The sequence below is a fragment of the Artemia franciscana genome, chromosome 12 (genome assembly GCF_032884065.1).
Source record: "Artemia franciscana chromosome 12, ASM3288406v1, whole genome shotgun sequence".
NCBI classification, from domain to species: Eukaryota; Metazoa; Arthropoda; class Branchiopoda; order Anostraca; family Artemiidae; genus Artemia; species Artemia franciscana.
Window position 1 is genome coordinate 2,538,661 of NC_088874.1, and position 25,658 is coordinate 2,564,318.

Consider the following 25,658-nt stretch of genomic DNA (forward strand, 5'->3'; position numbering starts at 1 on the left):
CTAATTCCTCACTTATTTTTAACCCCCCAACCCCACAACACTGGTAAAATATAAAAATTACTATATTTTTGGTATTTCTCATTTCACTAATAATAAGGGTACTGCTAACATTGAACTATGAAATGCTCTTGAAACTGCGAAGAACGTAGCACAAACCTGAGACAATTGACGCGCAAGAAATGCATCAATTAGACCTTACAGCTACCTGATATCTAAGCCATAAAAACTGGGAGGATATAGCAATACAAGAGAATTAAGATGTCGTCTCTTGTTTAGAATCGTCTCTTGGAATTGGACCAATATCCAATTCCTATATTGAATAAATACATCAGAAATATAAGGAACTTGGCCAATGAAATATAATATGTAAACACTATTCTATAAAGTGTTCTTGTATTCACCGCCACAATACTTAAATTAGAGGTGAAGTAATAATGATTAAAATATTGCTTATTGCTGATTATGTATTATTTACAATTTAGTTATAATTATTTTACCTATTTTATGTGCTATTTCACTTATTGAGAATGTGATTCTGCCAAGAAATTTTCATTACAGGAACTGGCATAATATGGCACCGACCAACCACCCATTATTGCAAAAAATCATGGAACAAGTAATATTGTCAAGATGGATCAACCACCGACGAATGCCCGAATAACCACCAACTGATATGTCCCACCCCGTAGATATCAACGAAGACAAGAACACCTCAATAATCCCAGTCACCAACTATGATTTTTCTACGGTTACCTTTAATCCCATTCCAATACGAGGACAACAAGACTAAGTCGACCTAAAAAGAAACTATATACGAATGAAAATACACACAAACAGATATCGAACTAATATCGAGTAAAAAGCGAACTATATCGAGTTACCACACATAATATAGAACTCCAACAAGAACCATGAACAAATCAACGGGTTTCCTGCAACTCGAACTATATAGAAACCCAAAATCGGCAAAATTATCAACAATCATGAAGCTTTAATGTTACAACTTACTAATTCACGTACCAGGTAAGGTTTGATAACTATCTGAATCTAACAACCTTTGAAAAAAAAATTGGAAGAAACTCTGTAGACAATTTAACGAATGTTTGAAAAAATTATAAACTTTAACGTACTAGTGAAAGGTTGAACATTAAAAGTAATATAAGGTGAAAAACTAAAAACTTAAATTAGTTTCAACAAACAATTATTGACCAAGTCAAATAGTGAAATGGGCAGAGACATGAAAAATTATGCCATAGATATGAAAGAAAGCGACATGGCAAACTTAGTGATACATCATGAAAAGAATGTGCCTGTAGTGATTCATACAATATTATAAAATTAACATATTGAAAAAATTATGACAAATGTTCCAGCAGTGATTTGCAGAAAATTATAAAACTGATAAGTGTTTTGAATCAAATGTAAATTTGAATTAACTGTTATGCTTTAATATTTTTGAATACCTTGAATCAATTGGAAAGATAGTTGAGTTAAAATCAATTTTAACAAAAATAAGTAGGGGAATGGTGTTGGTTTGGACGCGGGGTGAATCTAGACAAGCGCTTCTCTTCCTACAGCTCTGTCTGCTAATCACGAAAAAAATACACTGTAGACCTGCCATCTAGTATTCAACTTGCGGATGTAATTTGTTACCCCACGTCCAGTCATTTTGGAAATATTTGAAAAAAGCTTAAAAAAAAAAAAAAACAGGGTAGGGCTTCCTGTATCTTCTTTACTTTGAGATTTAATTCAGCCTATATTAATAAGCATTTAACTTTCTTAATGTATGACATGTTTAACTTAGACATTGTTAAATTGTTTCAAATTTGGCTTTTGGCGCCATCTGTAATTTCTGAGACGTGGGTTAGGTTTCAGGCTTTTTCTTTCTGGTGGGGTTGTTTCGGTGCATTCGAACATTGTCCGAACCAACCTCACCAAATATTTTGCCTTTTCCAATGTTTTTTCTTATCATTTACCTTTTACGATTTTCATTTTACCTGTTTCTCATTGTTTTTTTTTTTTATACAGAATGCCTCTAGTGTACAAAAGAAAGCGGCCACATTCTCCTGCTGATCGAGAATATGAAGCAAGCCGTTGAGGCTTATATCAGGAAAGATGGCACCTTCAGAGGAATTGCAGAAAACTTCAATATAAAAAAATCTACACTAATGGACTACGTCAAGCGATCAGAGCCATCAAGGGAAGAAGCTTTAACAGGTTCCAACAAAGCCTCAGCCACTCTCTATCATTTACCAATGAAAGCCAAACACAACAAGCAAGTTTTTGACTTAGGACACGAGAGGAAACTTGCAGATTATTTCCGAACCTGTTCTACTATGAACCACGGACTTACGACAAAAGAATCCAGATGTTTCGTCAATTCTTACGCTCGTGCAAATAACATTTCTGTGCCAGAAAGTTGGACGGAAAGCGAATCAGCGTCGAAGGACATACTTCTCGCATTTCTTAAGCGGAATTCAGACATTTCAGTCAGGAAGCCTGAACCCAAAGGTCAGGTGAGAGCGACCAGCTTCAACAAACCTGTAGTTCCGACGTTTTTTGATAAGCTGCTTAATGTCTACGGGAGATTTGGAGCCAGACTGACACCCGATCGATCTGGAATGTGGATCAGACTGGCATGCCCACGGTACTTCCACCGCCTAAAGTCCTAGCGCCGACTGGACAAAAACAGGTTGGTCAGACAGTGTCTGTGGAAAGAGGTCAAAATGTAACTGCTGTCTCTTTCGCAAGTGGGGCTGGAGCAACTATCCCTCAAGTTTATATTTTTCCACGACTAAATTTTGAAGCTAGAATGAATAACGATGGCCCCCCTGGTTGCCTGTGACTTGCTCACCCCAGTGGACGGGTCAATGGCGACTTATTCTTCGGAGCTGTGAAACTTTACAAAGATCACCAAGCCAGATGCAGAGACTCCAATCCTCCTGCTCATGGACAACCATGACAGCCATCTTGATGTAAGGGTGACCGAACACAGCCAGAAAAATTTTATGACACTTTTGACATTTTCGCCTTATTGTTCGCATAAAAGATGTTCTTTCTCCTTTCAAGAACGCACTAAAAGGGCACTTCAATGAATGGCTACAGTTACATCCCGGCCTGCGTATTTCGATTTACGAAGTAGCTCCGCTCAGCAGGGCTCCCTTCCTAGAGAAATTTAGTGCATCGTACATTGTGTTCAACTAGCTTTCATTCGGTGCGGACGAACAAAAAATAACATTTTTCTGGATATTACCTTGCTTTTGAAGCGTGAATATATGCTAAATTAGATGGATTATTTTTTCAAGTTACAAGGATAAACTATTATGAAAGTGTAAAGATTTAATCACATTATCTACGTCACTCGTACAAATACCGATCTACCAGTGTTTGCTGAGAAATTGTGCAAAAAAATTGGATTTGTTTGCTTTGCTAATTAATGGATTAGCTGACGTTGAGTCGGGAACTGTGTGTGAACTGGATTCATTTCATGGGATGCAGCCGAATAGACTAGTACATAACGCTATACTAAATTTTGCCGTGCGGGCGAAATCAAAAGGTAATGCAAATGCCGATATTATCAAAACTGGTTGCGATTTTTTCGCCGACGATTTGGTGAGCGAAGCGAAGAAAACAATTTGGTCTGTGGCGAATTATGCTACTCGACCAAGTGAAAGGCTGAAAGTTGCTGATACATTTGCAGACATTTTGAAAGTTTTAGACTACTGTGATAAGAATTCAGTAGAACTGCCGAAGTTTGTTATATATGAACCGGACGAAGTCCCCACAATTTCTGGCGAGGCAAGCGCTACGTTAACCCGCAAGGTAAATGATTTATGTCTAGAATTTAAGAACTTTGTGTCTACGGCTAAAGTAAAGAGCCTATGCTGCCCTTCAGTGAGTAGTGTCCCAGACCCCGCCAATTCTGTAACAGTCAATCCCCAACCATCCTATGCCGTTGTTCTTAAAATGCCAAAGTCTCTTGATAATCCCATTGCTCGCAAGCAGTTTTTGGATACCATCAGCCCCAACTCAGCCGAAATAAGTGAGCTAAAAAAGGTGAGACAGGACTGGAAATTATTCGTCAAGTTCAAATCTTCTGCTGAAAAGATCGTTGAGAAAATGAAAGTTAGTAAGCCTGAGGTCTCTGCCATGCTCAAGGAGAAAATATTATTGCTGTTTTGAAAAAGGTTCCACCCAGTTTGACCTAGACTGATATAGAATCCCTTGTTCCATGTGCATTAAAAGCAATAGAAATCGGTAGCTTTGAGCGCTCCAAAGTGTTCAAGCTGTATTTCGGGACCGGTAAGGATCTCGAAGACTTTCTTGCAGTCTCAGTACGAATCGGTTATGAGAAGCTCCCTGCTGAAGAATTCAAATTTCTCCCAAAAAGATGTTATTCCTGCCATAGAGTTGGTCACTTAGCGACTAATTGCGTATTGACGCCTATATGTGGTCGTTGTGGTGCATCTGATCACGCATCCACGAAGGACAATTTGTGCACTAAAGATATGTACTGCATTAAATGCAAAAAGAAAGGCCATACATGCTATAACATAAGATGTCCGGCTAATAAAGCGATAATCAATATGAATTCCTACCAAAATGAATCTAGAACCCGCTTGTGCTAAGCATACAGTTGCAACGTGGACTTTAAATGGAAATATCCTTAACCGGTCTATTTTTATCGAGGACCTTCTTTCAAGATATGATATTGTGTGTTTGTAGGAACATTTTGCAACCTCTCTCAGCCTTCCGTTATTGAACCTGTCACCAAATCATCAAGTTTTTACAGTTGCAGCCAAACACTCTCGCACTCATGGCCGGCCATCTGGCGGCCTTGCGACTTTCGTTAGATCCTCTCTATCCACTTCTATGTTTGACTCGGCATTAGACTTTCTCGCTATCAAAATCCAAGATATGGTTATAGTGAATGTTTACCTCCCTACAGACTATCGTGATGATCGATCAGATAGACAGTTTAACATAAGTATTGCAAGGCTATCCAAATGTATTGATAAAATAAAAAAGCATGGACTTTCGTGTCTGATAACAGGTGACTTTAACTGTGATCTTGAAAACCCAAGCGGCAACAACAGTTCAAGTTCTAATCGTGCTAATATGTCACTCGGTATGCTAGGTGATGAATTTATACTCGCGTCTAAGAATAAGAATTTTTCATATATTCATAATTCGGGAAGTATGTCAAACCTAGATCATGTTATGCACACTCGATCACTTACACCGAGTGAGGTTCTTGTTTCTGATTCAAATTTTACATCAGACCATTTTCCATTGTTTTTCAATATTGATTTAAATAGTAGTGTTCCGCCTCCTCCTGGAAGGCTCCAGAAGCGTCCTTATTTTGTTTGTGATTGGAAACGTGCGTCAATGAGTTCATTTCAGTCGACTTGTGAAAAACTTGCTTCAAAAATCCGCGTTCCTTTTGATCTGCTGATGGTTAGTTCTAAGAACTATCCAGCGGAATCACGAATTCGGTTGAATATTTTTTGTGGTGAGCTTGTGCACGCATTACGTCTCGCTGAACAGTCAGCTGTACCATGTAGACGGGTGTGGCCTGGTACCGAAGTACCAGACTGGTCTGCAAATGTTAATCTTCAAAACGCGTGTAGTTCGGCAAAATTCTGGCTTTCGGTTTGGCGTGAGGCTGGGAGTCCTCGAGACGGGTGGGTGAATAAACTTCGAATTTATAGTAAACGTAAATTCGCGAAAGAACTTTCACTACACCGTAGTGCAACTATTCGTTCTTCATCTCAGGCTATCCTTGCCCACCCAAATAAACTTTGGTCTTCATTGTTTAAAGAAAGACCTCATGTAACAATGACCTCAATATCTCGAGATAATTGGGTTCAGCATTATAGAAATGAATTTTCGGCTCCTGATATCAAGCTACAAAAAAACTTCGGTGTGAAACTGGATGATTTCTTCTCACGAAAGCGAGAAGAAAACAGTCCGGGTGTTATAATTACAAGGTGTTCTATCCGTTCTGCTATTAGAAAACTAAAAAAAAAAGAAATCGCGCGGCTGTGATGGTATATCAATTCAGCACCTGCTGTTTTGCAGCGATTTGTTTCTTGAGCACCTTGCCCTGCTTTTTCAAATAATTTTTAACCTGGGTATAGTGCCTGATTCTTTTTCAATTGGAATACTAACACCTGTGCCTAAAAAGGGAAAGCCACTTAGCCAGTGCTCGTCTTTCCGGCCTATAACTGTGGCTACAGTTTTTTGTAAGTTATTTGAGGCACTTATTGTCGATGAACTGCGGTCAAAATGCACAGTCCCAGACCATCAATTCGGTTTTCAGCCTAGTCTTGGTTGTGGCCACGCTCTTTCTGCTCTTGTTTCGGCTTTGATAGATGCTGAGAAAAACGGTGAGAGCATAGCTCTCGCTGCACATGATGTCAGAAGGGCCTTTGATTCACTAATTCATGAGCAGATTATTTTAGATATGGGCCTAGTAGGTGTTGATCCAAGTATAATAAACCCTTTATATGATATGTATAAAAATTTAAAAGCTAGGCTTAAGCTACCAATAACACCAAACCTGACAAACAACCAGGTATTCCCCGTTGAAAAAGGTCTAAGGCAGGGTGCATTGACATCACCTAACGCATTTAATAACAGCATCGTTAAACCACAATCTAAGTCAAATCTGACATACATTCTTAGAGGAATTGATCTATCGTTAATAAGCTATGCAGATGATGCACTTAATTAGAGCCGCCTCCTTCGCGGTTTAGAGGAGAATTTTATCCAGTTTCAAGTAGAATATGGAAAAATAGGCCTTCAGTTTAACGAAAAGAAATCAGATGTGTTGTTGTTTAATGCTAAGCAAGGGTCTGCTGTTGATGTTAGGCTGGGTGGTGCTACTGTTCGGCTTGCCGAACACATAGTTTATTTGGGGATCCCTATTGGTCGGTCTCTGCTTGAAACACGTCATCTTTTGCAGAGTCATCTGCAGAAGCGGTTCTCTTTAGCGTATAGCCATGTTGTAGTTTATAAGCGTCAGTTTGATCGGCGGATTTTGGCCCATCTATATAATGCAATGGCACCACCCCATTATCTGTATCTAAGTCCCTTTTAGAGGATTTTCCAAAAGGAAGATGAGAAAGAATTGCGGTCTACATATTATAAATATGCAAAGTACCTCTTACGGCTTCCACCATGGACATGTAACCGTATTGTGACAAGTCGGTATGGGATTATCGACCCTAACGAAGCAATATTAGCCTAGATCGCCAGATATAACTCTAATATTGTTACTCATCCTTGGGCAATTGTTTTGAGGCAATAGGTTTTTGTTTTTTGTAGTTAGATACCCATTTGTTCTTTATTTTTCTTATGTGTTGTGTATTATTTTGTAGTGAGTTTTTTTTGTGCTTTTTTATCTTATACTCCATCTGTTTCTTTTGATGGGAAATAAATAAATAAATAAATATATATATATATATATATATATATATATATATATATATATATATATATATATATATATATATATATATATATATATTTATATATTTATATATATATATATATATATATATATATATATATATATATATATATATATATATATATATTGTATCTGCGTTCTGAGCCACTGGAATTTTTCCTTTCAATCGTGTCACATTTCCGGAGGGAGCATTTGCACCATCGCTAGTGAGAGACAGGCTCCTAGATACAACAACCGTTTAGCCAAGTCCTCTGTCAAAGGCTGATTCTGAGTCCTTCCCCTCACCGGCTTCTCCCATGATTAGGTATCCAGAAGAAGTTAGACCCTTCTTCCGAGTTTAAGCTAGCTCCGTTCCGGGTCGTAGGAATCGGAATCGAAGCAAGACTCGCATTTTAACAGACACACCTGAAAAGGAAGAGATTAAAGCTAAAATAAGAAAAGATCAGACCACCGAAGAAATCTGCGAAGAAGCGTCAAAACAGTGCGGAGCGTAGTGACAACAAAAACGACAGAGCGGAGCTTTTTTCGGGCCTGGCTGCCTTGAATGATTCATCAAGCGACGAGTTTCTTCATTGTGGAGAGCTTGGAGAGAAATTTGTGCCTTTCAACATAGATCAAAATACTCAAGTTGAAAGAGCCAGTTGAAGGCTGGTAATATTGGTCTTAGGTATCCCCCATATATAAATAAAGCAGCAACTTGTTTCAAAAAACAAATTAGCCTATCATTATTTTTAATTTATCAAAAGTATTGCTTTTAAGGGAGGAAACCCGTTACCGAGTCCCCATTTGCTTTTTTAGACAGGTGGCTGTCTTAATATTCTGTGGGAAGAATTTAAGACCCATATTAGTCACTTATTGTTTGATTTCAGCTTTATTTGGCCTAGGCTGCTAATATTTGTTGCAAGTGTTCCAAACAAAATTAGACTATAACAGCCATTTATCTCAAGAAACCAAGTGTCTTTAAAAACTTTTTCAAAATACCATCAGTGCATGCCAATGGCTTAGAGCTTTTTTTTGCCCGGTCCCCCTTACTAGTACCCCTGATCTTACAACCTTTTCAAAACTCATTAGGAGACAATTTACTTGTCAGTTGAGTGTTTGGCTTGTAATGTACATTTTAAGTACCATTTTAAGGATTTTTAATAGCCCAGTTGCTTTTGTAATTTTTATAGATTTATCTTCTAAGCAGTCCTGACTGTAAACTAGTACCCGAATCTCTAATTGAAAAATCGCCCTTGGTGAATTCTGACTACTTAAGTTGTCATAATTTTCAGTTCTGGTAGTGGTCCTCATTTTTAATGCTGTTCAATAGTTTTAAATGGTAGAGTTGAAGGCACCATTTTTAGACTGACTGTCATCAATATCTTTAGAAATGATGTTCCATGTCTTCTATTAGATCTCATCACTCTTTATGTTGGCAATTCTAAATTATTAATTTAAGCTGCTCCACCTTCTGATCCATGATCTGTCCATATTGACCATGACATTCTTGGAAATTTGGCTGCTACATAGCTCCTTGCCTTCAATATTAGGGAATATTATGTGCTTGATTTTGGCAAACAAAATCAAAACCTGCAGCCTCCAAGGTGATATTCTTTTTGCAGTTTCTGAAGAAAGAGATCTCAGGGTAAATATTAGGGACAGATTTAATTTCAGCATCCACACAAAAACTATGTTGCCATCTTCTCATGAAACTTTAAAAGGTATTGGTCTGATTGCAACTTGAGACTGAATTGTCTTTGGCATTCCATCTTTTTTCAAAATAGAGAAAGAAATAGTGAAGAAAATGCAGATCAACTAAGATCACCAGTGAATTGTATTAAATATCTGTCGATAACATGTGTCATCTTGAATTCTATACTCTTTATTGCCCAGCCCTCAAATTATATGAATAAACCGTAGTAAGTAATTGAATTAACAATGCTTCTTGACTACTAGTGGACAGCATGTTCTAGAAACTTCTTTTAGCTGAGGAGATGGTAGAAAAAACGATTGGTCAGAGTGAAATAACTTTTTTTGCACAATTGAATTGTGTCCCGTATATACTTGTCTGTTGAAAATATTTGTCTATTATTAGTCTGTGAAAAGTGTTATTCAAGCTTCTTGTTTAATCTAAGAAAGTAGTAAGTATATTTTAATTTGTTTTCCTCATATTTCTAGGATAATTAGGCTACTCTTTGGTCAGTTTCTTAGGCTACTGGGTGTTTTCGGCTCGTGGGGATGGAAAAATAAACAGAAAACAAACGTTTTCTGTTGATTTTGTTTTTTAAAGTTCTTAAATTTAATGTTAAGTTTTTATGTGCTTTTTCGCAAAAAAAAGCTTTTGAATCAAAGAGACAATGGTCTGCTTAGGCAGTGTTGGTTATTTTTTAAAGTAGAATGCTCTACCCGATGGCGCTAAAATGCTTCTATAATGAACTTTTATCACACCCCAAGATAAACAGTAGTTCAACCCGTTAGCTACCAAACTTGGCTAGTTGGACATTAATTTTTGGCCGAGTCGGACTCATCGGACTTGGCAAAACTCAGCACTTCTGAATGACTTGGAAGTTCAAACACATTCATGAAACAGTATTTCTATATTTAAAAGCAGATATATAAAATTGAAGTTATTTATTTTAATATTATGAAATATTTGAATTGAGAAATGGATAGTTGTAACAGAAATGGGTATACTTTAGGTAGAATTTTATTTTGCTTCTCTCGTTTTCCTGTATTTTAATGCTTTGCTCTCATTATTTTCATTGTTTTTTTCAGCTTTTGGATGTGATAGGTCGAAGTCGAACAATAAAGAGTTTGGTTCAATCTGTAAGGAAACATAGAAGACCAATTATCCTCACTATAATTTTTGGCTTAATTACTATCAACATATTTTCAATTATCGGATATGTATTTTTTTACGAGGATTTCCGACTGGCAATTACGAAGTCTGATAATTGTACTGAATCTTCGAAAAATTTCTTTGATTGAATCACTGATTGCTTTAGGCCATTTTTTTCTTCTATCAGTGCAACAAGGAATCCAAGCTGGCGGAGGCATCGGTGAAATTCTTGGAAATGTTGGTACAAAGGTATGTTTATTCAGTTTTTTGGACCATTTAATCATATATTTGATGATATTTTATGACATTTGAATGATGCCCCCTGCACCTACACACATGACTCTGAACAGATTTTCAGGAAAGGACTTGTGCTCTGGCACTCATACTGATGACTTATTCTCGGAAAAGACTAAAATGACTGGTGTTTATACTCTAGCTAAGGGTTTTATAGAAAATAAAGAGGCAACTATACCCAGGACTTGAAGAATGTTTTAGGTAGATACTTAACAAAGGAATTTGGTAAACATGAGTGTAAAGATAATTATGGATTGATCAGTCAACACCCGGGTCCTGGTGGCAATGCGGAAATAATAGCAAAAAGTGAAGAAATTGCTTGTAAATTATTGGCTCTAAAAGACCTGCAAGTAGAGAATGTAACACTGTGATATATGGACCAGCAGCCCCCCCTCCCCCCTTACAGAACTCAAAACCAAATCTCTCATTCGTTCACTTTAGAAGGTTTTAAAATAAGAATCTCTTATACATATAAAGATTTTAAAGTGTAAATTCATTATCTCATAGGATTTGTGCTTTTTGGCTTAAGTTTTATAGCAAGCAAAAAATTATACTTTTTACCTTTGGTACAAATCTTACTGCAAGCAAAAAATGATACTTTTTAGACTACCAAAATTGGATTCAAACTTTTGAGTAAAGCCAATTAGAAACCAGATTTCTATTTCTGGTCTGGTCAACAAACTAGAGGTGAAAACCCTCGTAGTAAAAAATATTTTGCAAGGAGGTTAGGCCATATGTTGGATAATTAAAGAAGAGTTGTATTGCAACATTTCTGAGGTCAGTCTACCCAGTGCTTAATTTAGAAATCCGGGTTGATTCTGGATATATAAGGTAGACCAAAAGCTAGGAGTATTAATTCAGTCCTGATTCAGTCTTTATTCTGCACTCAGTCTTTGATGCGCATTATACTACTATCTCTCATTGAAGTCATTTCACCTGAAGTTGTATATGAAGTAAGAAAAATAAAATTATTGTCAATAATTGTGTTTGTCTTTCAGTCAAGGTAACAGGTACAGTTCCTATTGTCTACTGGATGGTTCCCAAGGGAATCTGCCCAACTCGGGAGACCTGAACGTCATGATAAGGATTTTGTCTTCATGGTTATAGAAATTTGTCAATAGAATCCCCTCAGTCTATGTCCCTTAACTATAAAGCTCCCATGTTATAAATCAACTTAACTTTATAAGAAACCCAACAATTAACGTAACTTTATAAGAACCCCCCCCCCCCGTAACAACACATCTTTTGAAAAGAAATATATTAGAAACGCTCAACGAATAAAAAATAAAAGAGGTATTGCTTTTATTCCTAAAGGATTTGCTGATATATAGAGGAAATAAACAGTGAAATACAAAACAATCCAGAAGTAAATAATATTAGTTTTATGGAAAAGAGATATGCTATGCAAGAAATTAATGAAAATGTTTGTAGGGTCATTATTGAATATAAGGAAGAATTTAAATTCCCAAGAAGTTTCATTGTGGGGTGTATTACATAATGTAAAACAATGTATACCCCTGCCTTAAGATGCTACAAATGCCAAAAATTTGGTCACTCTGCTCTAAATTGCTGGGCTGGTGAAAGATGCCTTCTATGCTCAGGAAAGCATAATTTAAATGAATGCTCTGAGAAAGATGAGAAACCTGAAGATCAAATTCTTGTGTGTGCAAATTGCAATGGCCCACACTCTGCTAACAACAAAAAATGTGCCCATTATCATGAGCAAACAGAAGCTCTTAAAATAGTATATACAAAAAATATGACTTCCAAGGTGGCTCTATGCCAACTAAGTTAAACAACAATTCCCTCAACAAGTCAAAATACTGTGGTCAATGAAAATAATATAGAATGCAAGCAAAGCCCTAGCCTAAGTGAACAAAGTACTAGACTGGCCAAATTTGAAAAATGTCTTAATTCAGCTGCCTCCCTACTCTCTGATATATGTGAGGAACTGATAGATATGTTCCAAAAAACATCAGAAAAAAACAAAAGCTGTACAAAATTTTACTAGGGTCCTAGATAAAGTTTTTGTCCTGGTCCCTGGGTCAACTAAAATGTTTCTAAGAAATGATAAAAGCAGAAAAGAATCAAAGTGATATAAAAATGACCAAAATAGCTCGTACATCACCTGATAAAGAGACCTCACCAGACAAAGGTAAAAATTTAAAAAAGGGGAAGCACATCAGTAAATCATGAAGGTCTTGCAAATAAACACACAAGGAATGGGAAAAACTAAAACTGCTTTAATAAATACACTAATTGTATGAGCGAAACTTGATTTGTTCTTCCTTCAAGAGACTCTTGTAGCCAATGAAAAGAAAACACCAAAATTTGCTGGTTTTCATCTTGAAAGGTGGGATAGAGAAGGGAGAAAATGAGGAGGTCTGCTGATATTGGTTAGAGAATATATATCCTTTAGGGAAATAACTTTGCCCTTTACAGTTAAAAATGAAGTTTGTCTGATAAATATTAAACTAGAGGAAAATAGATGCTTATCTGTTGTCAACTACTATAAAAGGGCAACAGTGAATTTTGACCTCAATCAATTTAAAAGGTAAATGATTACTGTGAAAAGGATAAATTTATAGGGGGTGACTTCAATCTTCATAATAAAAAGTGGGACACTTCATCACAACAGGACCAACAGTCATTTGCATTTGCTGATTATACTTTGGAACCTGACAGTAATCTTTGTCTTATTACACCACGTGACCTGGGCACTAGGCTAAATGTAACCAATGGTAAGTGTTCTGCTTTAGATTTAGCACTTGTTTCCTATTCATTAGCCCAAGACTAACATGTTGAACTAACTGGTGCTGTGGAATCTGATCACCTTCTATTAATTGTGCAACTAGAAGAATCCATAGATTACCTTGAATTACAGAGAATAAAAATGTGGAATTTCTGTAGTTATAAATGGCCTAGTTGGCAAAGTTCAATAGCATCTAAACTACAAAAAAATTGACTGATAATTCAATTGATTTGCTAAATAAACAAATAAGAGATTTACTAGTGAAGACTAGTGAAGATATTTTTGGGTTCTCTAAGCCCAAGGAAAGAAAAAGAATATTCCATTCCTGGTTGGAATACAAAATTTGAAAAAGCTCGATTGGACAAGAAAAAGGAGAAATCAATATGCAAGAAATCCAACAATAAATAAAGAAATAGAAATGATTAGGGCTGCTGCATAAAAAAAAACTATACTCCAAGGAGCGGGGTGTCGAGGAGGAAAAGCCCCTTTCATATACGGAGTAATTTCTGTTCGTTTTCAGTTTTAATGTCGCTCCTTACTTTCATTTCATAAAACTTGTCTTTTTTATTTTTGCCAATATAAGAAATATGTATTTCCTCAATGTTGAATAAATTCAACTCAATAATTTATGCAAAAACAGAAATGCAAGCGTATTGCGCTTGTATTTCTATGATCTCCGGAGTAGTCACAGAAATGAAGAGATTCTTGAGAAAACAAGCGAAGTGATTGATGCGAAGGGAAAAAAGTTGTGACTGTAACTAACTATGGTACTATCTGAGAAAGAATATGAAGAAGCAGATGCGTCAAATGATAATGAAATTCGTCGATTGCTTGATACGAGGAACGAGTCCCAGTGTTTTTGCTTTCAATCTGGAAGCGATCGCGAAATAGAAAAACGTTTGAAGTCGTTTTATTCCTTGGAATATTTCTTTAACAACCGTATGATGCACCATCCTGTAAGTGTTTAATCAATCTTATACACATGTACACCAACATGAAAAGGGCTGCTTCCTCACCAACACCCCGCTCTTTACGTTAAAGTTTGACAACAACTAATGTATCTACAGATAATAATAAACAACCCCAAATAGAACCGATCACTATTGATGAACTAGAAACTCCTATAAAGAAAATAAAACCAAGAACACCTGGTCCTGATCAAATACATAACTTGATGCTTAAAAATTTACCCGAGGAAGCCGAAAATATTCTTCTGATTCTATTTAATAAGTCCATCAAAGAAGCATACACTCCCAAAGAATGGAGAAAGACATCCATAATCCCTATACCTAAAACGGGAAAAGATTCCTCTAATCAGTGATTTTTTACAGTTTTGATGTTGATGTTAATAAAAATTAACTTCTTAATAAAAACTCCACTTCTTAAGTATTGTCGGGATAACTGGTAAGTTCCGAATTATTTACTCAAAATAAAAATGTTCTCTCAGCTGTTGACAAATTCTTCCAAAGTGAAGTTTCCCACAGGAACACTCACTTCTTCATTTCTTTCTTTCTTCATATTTATGAGCTAAATTCATTTACCTTTGGAATAAATGAAGCAAATCTATCGACAATTACTCGGACCAGGTATGTGTTTAAAAGGTGGCTTTCGAATTTGGATTCTTATGCTCTTTCCACATATAATAATTGCTGTTAATTGCAAATTCAATATTGACCTTCAAAAATAATACCTTTTTTCTTATTTTAGATACGGTTAATATAGCCCACCTCTGTTAGCATCACACTTGTTAAAACCGGTTTACCTGTAAATTGAATCGACGGTGACCAAATTGAGAATCAATAAATGCAAGGGAAATATTTAGCTGAATATAAGTTACCAAGGACTGATATTGGTAACACTAGATTTGCGGCTCTTAAGAAGGAATAACTAAAGGAGTAGCATCTTTAAATTAGGCTATCTTTTTTTGTCTTTAATTTCACTTATGTGACAATCAACTCCCCTCTAAATAATATGGAAGAAATTATACAATCAAAAACTAATCTAGAATTATAAATGAAGATATAAGCCTATAAATGGGGCTATTAAGAAGGAACAGTGTTAGGAATATAATTCATACTTCATTATATGCAGAAAAATTTCAGTTTACACATTTGATGGCACTTCCACAATACTATACCCCCACCAGACCCGTTCCTGGAGGGGGGGCAGTTGGTATTGGCGTCGTGGCCGATAAATTGCTCATTATGATCCAATTTTTCACTTTTATCCGGCTTTATTGCTTACATTTGAGTTGGGAGGGGGGGGGGGGCACTGTCATTGCTTTTCAAAGGCAGAACCAGCTCCTCTTTTTTCTAATGTGTAAATCTAGTGTAAATTATAGGCTTTCTTTCTCGTGCATTTTTCCATTATTTGCTCCTGTTTCAACCCATGTACCCGTACATATATCGTGCTTTTTCTTCCGACTTAATTCGATTTACTCTATGTGGATTTTGTCACAGATTGCATTTCAAATATTTGTTTTTTTTTTTATCTTATTAAAAAACCCTAATCCACCAGTTACGGATAAGGAACTGTAGGTGAGGATGAACCCGGCTCAATAGTCATCCAAAACTCTAAAAAAAGGAGTTTTGATACTAGTATGTATAACAAAAGAATCAAATTTTTATGCTTGTTTCAAATATGTTGTATAGTATTACCACTTAAAGATTTATCAGTCTGAGAAAATTTGCCTTAATTTCAAAAAAAGTAGAAAAAACCCCTAGAAGTAATAGAATCTCAATGAAAGTCACACCATCACATTCAGCGTAATAGCCCTACTTTGGAGGTTTTAGGCTCCTATCTGAAAAATGCGGTATTTTTGCCCCGAAGAAAGATCACGGATGAGTGTTTATTATTATTATTTTTCCCTAGGGGTGTTCGTATCGACCCAATAGTCCTAAAATATCGTGAGTGCTAATTCAAATATAAATTAAAGTTCTAGTGCCCTTTTTAAGTGACCATACAAATTAGAAGGCAAAAAGACCCCTTCCCATGCCCCTTTTTTCTCAAAATCGTCCGAACTAAATTTTGAGATAGCCTCTTAGTTCAGCAAGGTTGAAAGACCAAATAAATGTCTTTGGAGATATCATGACCCCCCACAGCCCGCGGGGAAAGGTCTTTTAAGTTACAAAATTTGTCCATTCTTTACGCATATTTTTTGTTATTGGGTAGCATGAATATATTTTTTGGGGGGAGGGGATGGGGGATTGGGATGCATTTCTTGCTGATGTAATTTGCCACGAGGATAACTTTCCAAGGAGAGGGAAGTTTCTATGGGGTGAATTTGTCAGTAAAAATTTTACACTAGGAGAATTTACCTAAACTCTAATGCGAAATTCATCTTATATCCTGTTTTTTCATTGCCGACTCAATTCTATGTTTAAATTCGTTGAGGGTAATTGTCCAGGGCAAATTTTCACCAGGATTGAATTGCCTAGAGAATAAATCCGTGGGCAGGAAGGATTTATGCGCGGAGGTGTTGCCAGATTTCCTGGCATTACTTAAAAACGATCAGAAATTAAATTTAAAAAAAAAGTTTTTTTAACTAAAAGTTGAAAAGACCAAAGTTAAAACAGCCAAACTGAGCAATTCAAGTAAATATTCAACTGCACTTCCCTTACCTGTCGTCTATTATAAAGTAATGCATGAAAGGCAAAAACAATCCAAATTTCTAGATTTAAACAATTCAGCAAGTTAAAAGCTTATTTCTGTTTTAGATATGATCAATTTTTTTTAAGGAACAAGGAAATACAGACAAATATGAAGTATGCTTCAAGCAACAAATTGAAAAAAAACAGCCACGTCTGCACTTACAGAGGTTGGAAAAGTTCCCCAAAGTTCGTTTGAAGCACCTCTTCCAGGTTTTCCACATAATGACTAATGTTTTGAGATCCTGGACCACAACTCAAAGGAAGAACCCCCTCATACTTATGACAAATTTTCACTATGGGACCCATATAAAGCCTTAGAAATCCAAGCAATGGTACAATTCAGCAATTTCTTTTAGACAAGGTATTACAGTTATATTCCAAATACTATTCCCCTCCCCCAACCCAAATTGTTTCATAAATTTTAGATTCTGAAATGGGAAGAATAACTGCAGATTTGAACAAGTATGAAGTGGGGAATGTTTTAAAATGTTAAATTGCAAAAGTCATAAGTGGTGAAATTTTCTATAAAAATTCAGATTAAAATGTATAAATCCTTTTTTTTAAATCCTTAAGATTGTTCCAAGCTAATCATAAAAAATCATGAAACAAAAAACACACACACAATGAATGATTGTTTACTGGAATTACCTTCTATAGCCTCCAAATGTGTAATGCCCCCTTCAGTGACAGAGATCCTCTTTATTTCATCATGGCTCAAAATACTGAATTGAACCTTATTTACAGGGCGAATTGGGGCCTTTGAGCCCATGCCCGAGAAAGCCATTTTGGCTTATAAGTTCCAATGCTATAAACCTGAAAAACAAATGAAAAATAATAAAAATAGTTGAAACCCAAAAGTAATACAAGCAATGGAAATTAAATCCCAGCTTTAACTCCAAAAGAGTCCAATCATCCAACCATAAGCATTTTTGTCAGATTTCTTACCTAGAAATTGCAAAAGCAAAGGGCGTATAACCATAATTTATCATCATAGAATATAGCTGCTACCATAACCTATAAGCAGTTTTTGAATTTGACATTGTCCCCAATATCATTAGAAGTAGCACAATTGCTGAACAATTTTTATTGTCCCTTTTATTGTCACATTTTTATTGTCCCTTTTATTTGAAGTTCTGACACTAGTATCTTCATGTTATGCGACTTTCATAGTTGGACACTGTTTTTCCCCTTATTGGGATATTAACATTTTTTCTTATTTATTTATTATTATTTTTTAAGTGGCGAAAATGTTCACATTTTTTATGTACTGCAATATCTTTTTTTTACACAAAAGTCTTCAAACATTCTTAGGATGAGAGGACTAGGACATGTATAAAAATAATTACTTAAAAATCTATTTCTTTTTAATTTAAACACTCCCCTCATCCATGCCCCCAAATATAGGTTATGGCAGTAGCTTTATTATATGATGATACATTATGGTACATGATACACCCTTTGCTTTTGCAAAGGGTAAGAAAACTGACTGAGAAAAGGATTTAACTTAGTCAGCATATATATAGGCTTTGCAGCCAAGGGCAGTGGACATGTCCAAGTCACTGCAATAAATTACAAAGAGAATAGGACTTAAAATCCCCCCTTGGGTTAGACCCAAATAACTTTTAACCTGAAAATGTGTACTATACCCACTAGTAGCTACCCTAACCTCACGATTTCTCAAATAGCTAGAAATCCAATTTATGCAATTGGCAGGTATACCTATTTCCCCTGTTTTCTTTAAAAGTTTATCCAGGTCAACTTGGTCAAAAGCAGACTTCATGTCTAGGGAAACTGCAAATATATCCTTCTTGTATCTGAAGCCCTGTTTTATTTGGTCCACAGGTCTAACTAAGCAGTCAGTTGTGCTCCGATTTGGGAAGAAACCAAACTGTTCTTTCAGTGCAGCTTTTATTACAAGCCCAAGGATTCTATTTTTAATCAGATGTTCCATTAGTTTACAGAGGCAAGATGTTAGAGAAATGGGCCTATATGAATGTAGATTAGAAATACCTAAGAAGTGATGTTAGGTCAATCTTTACGAATTATACCAGAAAATAATGAAAATATAAGACTTTGGTATAAAAAATAAGGAAACTACAACAGAGAATTATGGAAAGCAGGCCACCCAGAACGCATTATATTAAATACCTAACATATTTCACCTTAACCACCTTTATATATAAATATTTAATTAAAACATACAAGCATCGTAGTTTTTTTCATTGAGACGAAGATATAACCGATTGTAAACAGTAAACCGGTTTTTCTCAGACAAACGGAGCAACCTTCTTGAGTGTTTTCGGGCTAACACATAGGTACCAATCATTATTTAGCAACATTATCTAGCAACATTAAATTTATAACGAAAAGAAATTATCTCGTATATGAGAAGAACTCCCCACTCTTCTGTTTCTTCTTTGCTACACTGAAGTTTTTCAGTTCTTTTAGAAGTTTCTTATTACAATTCAACAGCTTTTGTAATTCAGGAGTCGTTCTCAAATAATTGGGACAAAAATTCAAACTTCAGCGTAAAAACTGAGGGATGAGGAGGGGGTAGTCCCCTTTCATTTTTATTTTTCCTTTTGGAGGTATTCCTTTTAAGTTTTAATGTCACTCCTCACTTTTAGCTGAAAAAATATTTTTTTTAATTAAATTTTATAACAATGAGAATTCATTGTCTTAGAACAAATCTAGGTACTTATTAATTATAGCGACCACATCCAAAAAGTAAATTACAGCGACCACACACAAGAAGTGAAGTCAGAAAACAGTTATACTTCATAAATGTAAGAATAATTCTAGGTAACACATTTCGCATACAGACCCGCTATACTTTACCCCCAATCCCCCTCTAAATGTGCAAATGTATAGCCCAAATAATAAATTTCCCACCTATTCTCCCAATTCGGGTCTCTTGATTCAACCTGTGTGTCTTGATTGTCTCAGGGTTGATGTGTGTCTCAGGGTTGATTCAACACTGAGAGTTGCCCTTTTAGCGTTCCTAGCCTACCCTTTGGAAAACCAGATTGCAACTAGTACTTAGTTATAGCTTTAGTTGTGGCATTAGCATTAGTAGTAACCTTACGAGTTTCACGCCTTAAGGGTTTTAATAGCATCCTTTTGCACCCTTTTGATAAATGGCAAGCACAGTTTTAGTTCAGTTTAGCTTAACACCTCCCTCAATATTTTTTATCCGGCTCCCCCTCCATGAAAAATTCCCTCCCGTCATGGGAAATTACTCCGTGAAAGTTTATCCAGCGTAAAATAACCCCTCCAACCAAAATTCCACTGAAAATTTCCGTTTAACCCACTTTAATTTGAAAGACTTAAATTTCTGATGGTTTTCCGATCACTCCAGAAATCCCCCCTTCTGTGGAAATATTTTCTGGGAAATCAAACTTGCTGAAAATTTCCCTGGGCAATTCCCTAAGAACATCTTCAAATGCAAAATTGAGTTGGCAAAGAGAAAGTAATACAAATTAAAAAAATATCGCACAGAAATTTTGTTAAATCCCCCAGTCAAAATTTCCCCAAAAGACTCAATCCCAGAAACTTTTCCCTCCCCACGGCAAATTTTCGAAATGGGAATAGACAACTGCCCTTGTCTTGAGGACTATCAGGAGGTTGAACACCCCAAAGACATAACCTTTAAACAATGCTAAGCAAAATAGCTCTCTTAGAATTTTGATCACATGTGTTTTGGGAATGATAGAGGCTAAGGTGGATTGCTGGTTGCTCTCCATTCACTTTTGACTCTTAAAAGGGCGCACTAGAACTTTCAACTTCCAATCAAACGAGGCGCATCCAATCCGAAGTTTAAACGACCACATGATCTGTAAGAACCTTCTATGCCCCAGGACATAACGCATAACCCTTGCCCCTGTGCTCTGGAGGGGGGGATAGGGTCCGGACAATAATATATGTTTGTTGGATTGCTATCGTAATTTGACACAAGTTTCATGTGAAATTAAAAAAGAAATTCTTTTATTTTATTTTCAAATTAGTAATGTCAACAAAACCCTACATTTTATGCGTCAAATTTATTATATTAATTTGGACTTCCTTGTGATTCATAGAACTTCAATCTAAGAAAATCTAACACAAATTTTGAAAATATAAGTTGATAGATGGATAAACTAGATTCTAGGCTATTGATTATTAACAAAACTGACTCTTTAAATTGGGGAGAAAAGTTTCAATCACTTCAGAAAAGAGAGTAATCCATCAGTGGATTCAATATTTTAAAAAAACTTACAACGCTAATTAAGATTAATTAAAATTATATCCGAGTATACACAGACACACAGAGAATGTGGAGACGCTCTTTTTTTTGGTACCTTTATTGCTGCCTCGCCTTTTGAATATGTAGGGAAAATATATATTCTGAACCAACAGAGAAAACGTGTCAAATGAAAATAAAAACAACTCTTGTTTTAAAAGGAAACGGAGACGAATTTTACTTTACCCCACACCCCTCCCCTCTAACCTTCATATTGTTTTAAATTAAAATAATAGCATTGTATTAAAAAGCGGCGAGAAAAAACACGCAAAGAATGGGTAAGTTGTAAGCAAAGTATGAGCAAGCTGTGACTTCTATCCCATTCACTGTTTTATCGAATTTTAAGATTAAACCCAAAAGGCACAGGCAACTCTTCAGGTACACGTGAATCCACTAGGAAATTTGCCACTCTTTTCGAGTCGTGTGATCCACATTCATTACACCATGTTCTTCAAGGCCCTGGGTGCTTAGGGGATGGGGAGAAGTAGGTGATGCAGAAGGCAAGAAACGATTCGTTTGTAGTGTTTGCAGACTGAACAGGCTTAGTCTGTTCGGCATCGTTCAGTTCTCAACATCTTATCAGCAATGAGTTTTCAGTCTCTTTCCTTTGGAGTGGGACGTTCTTTTTGCTTTCTGGAAATGATACAGCTTTTGGGCATAATTTCTTATCTCGAAAGTTTCAATTTCCTTTGCTACTCATCTCAAATATTATTACTTATCCATTTCCAAGTATCCATTTTTGAATTTGGCTCATGAGGCACCTCTGACCTCTTTGCTAGTGGATCCAACCATTTCTTTAAATTAAAAGCAGCAGTACTAAATCGTATGGGATGGTTTTGAAACTTCACCGAGGTTGGCTAGGACAGCAAAACGTTTGTTGGGGAATAAGCAGCTCTAGGTGCAAACTTTGAAATATCAATTTGGAGAGGGGGCTTTCAAAACGCCCGTGACAAAGAGTGTTTAACATCTTAGGAGCTAAACTTTGAAAGTAAAACTCGAATTAATAGAATTTTATTGATTTTTTTACGTCACATCAAATTAAACCGCATGCCAAAGTTATTAGACAAGATCCAAATAAGATTAAAAAATATATAATCTATAACCCCGAATTAATAAGCATTTATGGGTTCAAAATGCGAGACACTTGCGTATTCTTACACTAACATATTCCTGTCCATGTCCCTCTCCACCGGGAGGACCTTCTGATCCGTCTACCAATATTTCTTCTTATGTAGTATATTTTACATACTACACGGAATTGTTACTATGTTTCAAAACGTGGGTTTTAAATTATCCCAAGTGAAATACCTGAAACAGGTTCTGGGTCTGTCTAATGAGTTATTTCATAGAATAAAACTAACCCTTCCAGATGTCTTTAAAATACGTAAAAAACTTATTATGAGCATTTTTGTTTGATATTTATATATTTTCTAAAGCAACTCCTGACAACACTGACAATAGATTTTACCAATCGATGTTTTCTCCGGGTCCAACCAACACCAGATAGGCTATCATGGCAACTTTTGACAGTTGCTCTAAACGGTGAAAACGCAGATCTAGATCACTTGTCAGCTAGTCAGCATCATCGTATGGAGAAGACATTTCCTTCTAGGTGGTATGTCTGCGATTTGTCTCATGGACATTTTGGACAGATGAATTTGGGGTGAGTGATTTGTTAAAATTTAAAATTTCTCAAATAAAAACAATATCGTTGATTTAAGTAAATACATTTTTCCTAAGGCCCGTTAATGTCCATAAATAAATACTTCAAAATTTTAAATTAAAAAAAAAGACTTCTGTTTACAAAGTTTTAGTGCCTTACATGGAATCAAGAAAAAAATTATGTTTTTAAATTTAATTTCAGTTATAAATTTTAGTTTTATTTGAAATTATATTTAAATATTCAATTTCGTTCAAAAAGTTATTTTTAAATATTAATTTTGTCTTAAATATAACTTAATTGATGTGTTTCTTTCCGTTATTTTACTTTTTGCCTCTTCTTCTCTCTCTCTTTCATAACATTATTTAAACTATGAAATCCAAACATTCCTTAATTAAGTTAATATCCTTCATTTAATTTATAGAAGTCCAATGACAAACCAATTTATTTGTTGTCATTTTTTCTTTCATGCCTCTAATAGATTTACATCTTTAAGCGAATTTAAAACAAATAGATTTTAGAATTACAATCAAGTTGGTGGCCTTAGAGTAAAAGAGTTAAGAGCCAACCCAAGACTGATGGTCTGAGTAAGAGGCAAGGCTTGGAAAAGCCTTTTTCTTTTTAAGCATCAGGGTAATTATAAAAATTAAATATTATTATTTTCAAGAAAAAACTCGTACTTTACCCCGAACATAAGACGATACTCATCATCTATGATTTCAACAGACTCAAACTCTTATTATCCATGGTCAAACCCCTCGAAGGAGAAATAGAAGCTAAAACCGTCTTGTTGTCTTACTGAAAAATACAATATTCTTAATTACATTTAAAGTTCACTTTTTACCTGGCTTTGAAATAACATTTTACAAGGTAATACCTATTAAAAAGTTTATACTATTTTTTTCATGCTTATATAAAAGGAGTAATTCTCGATCTATGTCAAAAAGGAATTTCTATATCATTTTACTGCCACTATGTGAAGTCTCTAGGAATAAGAAAGAGAAATTATAATCTATGACAATATGTCAATTCTGTACAGAGCTATGCCGTCAGGCACAAGGATATTTCTTATGAATGGCTCACCGAAAAAATTGGGGGGTAGTGGGCTATTGAACAATTTAGGAACTGTTTGACTAAAATTCGCAACAGTTTTGCGAATTTAATGTGACCGCTCAAACTTGAAGTTTGCAAAATTCTTATTAAAAAATAAACAACAAAAAGTGAACATTAAAAAAAAACTATATACATTTACTGCTTTAAGAAAACGATAAAACTAACGCCGTAAGAAAACAAATAGTATATGCAACAAACTATAGAGATTATGGATGAAATTTGGAAAGCATATAACACTAAGATAAAGAGTGATCGAGGATTTTAAAAAAATTAATAGTAGGTGTGGAATTTTTACTTTCCTTTTAAACGAATGACATCTATTTATTTGAAAAGTTGAATAGGAGTAAATGCTATTGAAATGTTTATAATATAAATGAAACCACAGAGAAAAGGAAGATGTTGACAGAATAGCATTGGGTCCAGCGACACCTGATTTTAATTATTATGTTTTGAGCTGAAGCAACAAAATAACAGATACTTTGTGCTCAGATAATAGGTATTTTGTCCTCAGACAGGTATTTTGTGCTCACTCCATAATTAAACAAACTAAGTTAAAGTTGTGATGGCACATTGAGATTGGAAATACAACACATCACTATGGATAAGAAATTGACAGAGCCATCTATATTCTTTGTAAAAAAAAACAGCATGTATCTCAAACATAGGTAGCGTTGACTGTAAAAGTGCCGGTAAAATAAGATCAATTTTTTATATTTTATTAAATAAAAAAAACTAGTTTTTTTTAACTGAAAGTAAGGAGCGACATTAAAGCTTAAAACGAACAGAAATTATTTCGTATATTAAAGGGGCTGTTCCCTCCTCAACGCTTCTTTCTTTACGCTAAAGTTGGACTCTTTCTCTCAACTCTACTTTTTAAACAGTAAAACACTTAAAGGTGAACCCTCTCACTTAAAGGTGAAACCCTCATATTCGTAATAATTTCGGTTCGTTTTAAGTTTTAATGCTGTTCCTTACTTTCAGTTGAAGAAACTATTTCATATTTTTTTAATTGCTCTTTTAAAAAAATTCTAAGAAATCCTGCACCCCCTTCATGGAAAATCTCATTATATTTAAAATCAGCATTTAAGTTCGATTCTTTTGATGTAACTATTGGTATCAAAATTCCGTTTTTTAGAGTTTCGGTTACTATTGAGCCGGCTCGCTCCTTACTACAGTTCGATATCACGAACTGTTTGATAGTTCAGAATTTATAACGAATATTGAATTTCATTTCGAAAATTTGGTATATTTGATTAGTTTCTTCCAAACTATTTAATACGGACTTGGAAAATAATTTAATTGTCTATTTTGGCAAAAAAAACATCAGTAAGTACTAGTCTGAAATTTTCAATTTCAATTTAAATATACTTAACATCAAATACAAGTTCACAACATTAAATAATGAATGCATTAATTAAGGGTGAGAAAAAGCGATTCAAAGCTAAAGCCAAATTTTATAAACACGATTTTCATCGAGTCCTCTTATATAATAAATACTTGTATTAAGGGTGATAAAAATGATGATAAGTCCCAATTCAAATAAAACAACATAATTTTAAGTCCGAAAATTATATAGTTATCACTGGAAATTATTTGCCCCTGGATCAACTAGTAG

The 25,658-nt window shown here is 35.2% G+C and overlaps 1 long non-coding RNA gene across 2 annotated transcripts in view; it reads right to left on the minus strand.

The window, feature by feature from the left end:
* Nucleotides 1-25,658, minus strand: part of LOC136033576 (uncharacterized) — a 43,034-nt gene that overhangs the window by 11,067 nt on the left and 6,309 nt on the right. Inside the window, exons 2-3 of one of the 2 annotated variants that reach the window (XR_010618946.1) lie at nt 23,616-23,728; nt 17,640-17,804 (exon numbers count right to left, since the gene is read on the minus strand). This is a non-coding gene — a long non-coding RNA (uncharacterized LOC136033576). The remainder of the gene's footprint in view (nt 1-17,639; nt 17,805-23,615; nt 23,729-25,658) is intronic. The other variant, XR_010618947.1, reaches the window with a different exon arrangement.